General features: G+C 41.3%; 1 long non-coding RNA gene across 1 annotated transcript in view; it reads right to left on the bottom strand.

The window, feature by feature from the left end:
• The window catches only part of LOC117951395, a 9372-nt gene that overhangs the window by 711 nt on the left and 3254 nt on the right, over positions 1 to 5407 (bottom strand). Inside the window, exon 2 of the long non-coding RNA XR_004658160.1 lies at positions 3448 to 3455. This is a non-coding gene — a long non-coding RNA (uncharacterized LOC117951395). The remainder of the gene's footprint in view (positions 1 to 3447; positions 3456 to 5407) is intronic.

Here is a 5407-nt window from a genome sequence, read left to right on the forward strand (position 1 = left end):
GTTAATGGGATATTTAAACGTACCGCAGACCTTGTGTCTCACACGTTCCAAAACACAATATTTCCTGATGTTTGCCTTCCCAATGTTACGCTTTGCGTCACGCTACGGAGAAACCTTTTACCTCTTCCCGGAGTTTAATAGCTCAAACTCTGAAGACAACGCGTGAGAGTTATCTGATAGAATGGTTTTAGCCTGCTTGATTGTTGCCTGATCAAAAAGCTCCTGCGGGTTGAGGGTTGCGGGTTTTCCCATAATTTTGCCTGCCGTTTTAACCAGATTGAAAATCTGAGTTTTGGATTTTGCTGTCATATTCCAGATCATTATCCATATTAACACCTATATATTTAAAGGACGCACCTGCTTGAGTTCATGACCATGAATGGCCACAGGTAGACCCCAGATCACCTGGAGATCAGAGCAGTTAAACATAGTCCTCAATAAATCAAGTATAGAATTCTGACACAAAGAAAGCGTAAGGTAAAGGACATCCAACAAAATTGGCAAGGGAGCCAATCCCAGAAGTGGAAGGTTGTGGATGTACACTACTTTTTCGGTATCTGCTTAGGCATATATAAATATAAAAATAATGTTTTTTTCAAGTTCATTGAAGTGCAAAGTGAACTCAGTTGATTGGGTATTAGATTTCAGATAAAAGTAGACAAAGCAGTTTTAGACAATGAGTATTTATTTTGCCAGCCCAACTGCCACTGACAGATTTCATCAGCTCTAGCTAGCTAGCCAATTAGGTAATTTAATGAGTTAGAGGGCTGAGCCGAGTACTTGGCAAACGAGCATCCGGTATGGATAAAGCACTTTTACTGAGTACAAGTATTATAAGAGTAATGCGATTCAATATCTGTACTCGGATTCAATGGAAGTCTTAATTGACTATGTCTGCGTTCTGTGATAGGCTAGTCACAGTGCTAGTCCCAGCGCCCCCCCCCCCTACACTATTCTGTGATAGGCTACACCCAGCACCCCTCCCTACACACACACAGATTCCTCCTGTTGCTGGGTGCCCCTCAATCTCACTCGCACACAGAACACGGTTAATTAAACAGCTTTCTCACTCTCCCTCCGCGGAGCTTTTCCGTTAACATTTAGGGTTTATTCAGCTTCAGGTATGTTTTATACTTCGGTGCAAACTAGTACCTAGCAACCAGGAGACTTCTGGTAACAGTGGGGTTTGTTCAGACATCGTGCTTGGTAGAATGGGACTCGCGTTGCATCTCTCCCGTCTGAGTTGTTTTTTTTGTTTGTTTTTTAAACTGCCTGCTTGCTCTAACCAGTTTTTTGGAGTGTCTGAAACTTTCTTTCTGTTAAAAAAAAATAAATAAAAGGCAGTTGCGGTATAAATAAATAATATTACAAATTAAGATCCACAAACAAACACATTCCAACTTGCTGCCCCCCTTCTCTCTCTCTCTCTCTCTCTCTCTCTCTCTCTCTTACTCACTCACAGACACACAGAGACACACTCACACATACCTGGTGTGAAATACAAAAGAACTAAAAAAAAAGGTTATCACACTGATCATAGAAAAATTAAAAGTTTAAAAAAGAAAGTTATGTTGTGTATGAAAACTCTTGTTCATTATATGTTACTTAATAATTGAAACCGCTTTGTTGTATTTACTGTTGCAAAACTTTTCCTGTATATAGTTCATTTGTTACCATGACAACACCAATGATGTGAAGCTCAATGCTGATGCTGTCATGTAAATAGTTTTATAATCAGCAATAACTATAACAATTTCTGATCAACCCATATCATTTGCATGCTTAAAATAACATAACGGTTAAATCCCCGCCCATTTCAAGACAACCCGACCCACTTCCGGGTTAAATCTGCCCACTTCCGGGTTAGGCCCTGCCCAGTCCGAGTACACTATTGTGTCATCCGATTTCTGTCTACATGAAAATGTTGTGAATTCCAAAAATCTCCAAAAAAGTTTTCTTGGTGACAAACAGAAGGGCTGGGTCACTTTTGAAATTCATGCAGACGTCACACGTGTGCAACAGAGAGACTCATTTGGAGCAACAACAATGACATTTGTGTTGTTTGACAAAAGAGTTTCAATTCAAACTCCAAACAGAAGTGCACTTTAGACACAAAGTGCTGATGAGGGTAAATGCGGTGTGGGTGTAGTGTTGTAGCCTCTCTGACCCATCTTCAGAGTGGTAATTTTTCTCAGTGCATATGTTCCTATCCCTACAGATGACACACATGCACGCACCCCACATGGGTGCATACACACCCACCCACACACACACACACACACACACACAAACACACACACACACACACACACACACACACACACACACTCACACACACATACCTGAAAGCCACCAAGTCTCCTGTGATTACATTGTGTGGCTCTCCTAGGACTCACACACACACCAACACACCTGACTGCTACCAAGAAATCGCCTCCTGTGATTACATTGCATGTTCCCTCAAGACATACCCACACATGCCATAACACACTCACACACACACACACACACACACACACACACACACACAAAATGCACAAAGTGCCATTTTACCCAGAGGAATAATCTCTGTGGCTGCTATTTAGAGTGAGCGAGTTTCCTCTAACTGGATTATTGCAGCCACTCCTGCTGTCACAGGGGAGATAGAGCAGCTACAAGGTTGGAAGTCTTTCCAGTGATGGGAGAACATCCAGAAAAGGTATAGAAATGACGGTCAAATCCAAACTTGATCTCTAGTCTCAAATTTGAAAGATCTTATTGTAGATATGTTGGAGTTAAGTCTCTTAGGTCATGTCCATAGTGTTCAACTTTGCCAAAGAGAGAAGGAAGAAGCTGCCTCAATCACATTTTGTGTGGATAATGAAAACATGTGGCCAATCATAGCTGCAATTCCTGCTACAATCACTACTTACACTACTTAGGTGCAACTCCTTAACTCTCAGAAATTCCCACAACTTCACGTGAGTTCACTTATTCAGGCCGAATATCCATTGCCTTGGGCTTTGTGTTGGCATTTTTAACTACGGACGATTTATGAGTACTATGATTAAACTTGTCTGAGATCTCTGCAAGGTATATCCAACAGCTAGGCAGACTAAATGTCCAGTCTGAGTTTTCAACCTTTGAACATACACGTTCCACCAAAACAAGTGCCTTTCCCAAGGCTTGTGGAGGAAGGTCTGACAAAGAAGGTCTAGCAGAGAATAGCAGAGCGCCTCCTGTGATGGCAACCACCATACATGGGGACATTAGCTAACCTTTTTTGAACTAGGCTTTAAACTGGTATAAAGAACCTTTTTCTGATGTGGAGGGGAGAGGAGTATTTTAAGCCTTTATTTATACAGAACAGCTGAAGACATGAAAGGCGAGAGAGAGGGGGGAATGACACGCAGCAAAAGGCTGCAGGTTGAGTCAAACCTACAGGTGCCCGAAGATGGGCATTTTAACATGTGGGTCTATTGGGATGGACTCCCTTTTGGAGCCAGACTCAAGTGGCTCAAGTTTTTGGCACTTCCGTGTTGGTTTCATTTTTTAACACCAGAGGTTGCTGCTTGCAGGACTACATACTTTGGATTCTTTTAAACCATTTCAAAGTGGTGATTTTAGGAACAGAAATCTGGTGAAAAATTAAAATGTCGGATGAAGTCATAACTGTTGCCATAATTCCACAAAGTTGTCTTACTTTTCTACTGTCCACCAGGTTTGGGAGACAAAAGTTCTACTCTTGCAGTTGTTCTCGTGTACATATGTGGAACAGAAACATGGTTCTACACAAGTACAGAACTGTTTGGGTTTGGGGTTTGGTTTTGGGTGTTTCTTGGCCTTCCTTGTGCTTGTGTTAGTTTTCTCCACGGTTTTGTGTTGATGGTCCTGTCTTGTGTTCCCCGTTAAGTGCTGTTTGTTCTGCTTCCTGTTTTATGTTAATAGTCTGGTTTCCTGTTCTGTCTCGTCTTGCACAGCTATACTTTTGTCGCTCTGATTGTCTTGCCCCGCCCTAATGTGTTTCACCTGACGCATCACTTGTTCCCCGTTATCTTGTTACCTCTTTTACTTAACCTCAATGTTCCCTTTGCCTGGTGTCTGATTGTTTTGTCTTGTGCTGCATGGAATCCTGTTCGTCAGCCGGCCTGTTCCCGTCAATGTTCCTGATTCCCCAGTGAGTTGCTGTTCCCGTTGACGTTCCTGATCCCCCTGTGAGTCCTCCACAGTGTAGCTTTCCTGTTTTTGCGTTCCCTTCTTCCACTGTACCTGTCTTTTAGATTTTCGGACCTTTTTTAGATTTTTTTGTAGTTCCCGGATTTTGCCTTCTTTCCTTTGCTCCCTGTGTTTGCCTTGGACTGTGTTATTATAAAACCTGTTTACCTGCTCCTACCCGCCTCCTCTTCTCTGCATTTGGGTCCTCACCTCACCCCCACCGTAATGCAGAACATCCCATTGGTAACACTTCCCGGTCATCTCGCTCTCATTGTCTATTTAAAAAAAAAGATTAACCTTTATTTAACCAGGTAGACTGTTGAGAACAGGTTCTCATTTGCAACAACTACCTGGCCAAGAAAAGCATAAGCGTGCAGGACAACATACAGTGTTTCATACAATGCAATACAGGAATACAGAAAACAAAAGTTTAAATTAAGTGCAGATTAAGTAGGCATTACAGTACAAAACCAGTGAGGTGAGGTGTAAGTTAGACAAAGGATAAGTTAAAGTGATATGTTAATAACACAACATTTCTAGTTTTAATGACTACTCAAAGCACAGGGACCTTTCACCATTCACACACCGATGCCAGCCACCCCAAGACTCCGATCCAGTGTCTCTCTCTGTATGCATACAGTATATATTGGGCAGAGAATCTGCTGACTTTGGTAATGTTGGTTTTTAAAAAGTTAACAAGAATGCTATGAAAACAATGTATTTCTGATTGTGAATGCTGCAGCCAGGTTAGGGAAATGTAGAATAAAATGTAACAAGAGTGCTACAAGATTGAAGCCCCCCCTTTACAGTGTCAACAAGAAATATAGAAATGTAAAATGTAAGTAGTGCAGAAGAAGTAAAAAAGTGGAGAGGGGATGTGGTGCACAATATATATATATATATATATATTAGAGCCGGGCAAGTTAACGCTTTATTATCGCGTTAACTCATTAATTCATTAACGCCCAAACAATTTTTATAGCGCGTTAACGCAGTTGTTATTATTTCTTTATTATTGTAAAAGTTTGTTGCTCACAGGCTTTGTAAATACTGCAAAGTTGAATTTTCTTATCACCGAAGAACTTCCAGTTTAAAATATCACCTTGACAGTTGATATCAGCAAATACAATACAATAGCAATGAAACACACAGTGGTGCGAGGCTTCGGCAGACTACGTTAGATGCAGCGTGTGGGTAAGTTTAGATAAACAAA

Source organism: Etheostoma cragini, chromosome 10 (genome assembly GCF_013103735.1).
Source record: "Etheostoma cragini isolate CJK2018 chromosome 10, CSU_Ecrag_1.0, whole genome shotgun sequence".
Taxonomy (NCBI): domain Eukaryota; kingdom Metazoa; phylum Chordata; class Actinopteri; order Perciformes; family Percidae; genus Etheostoma; species Etheostoma cragini.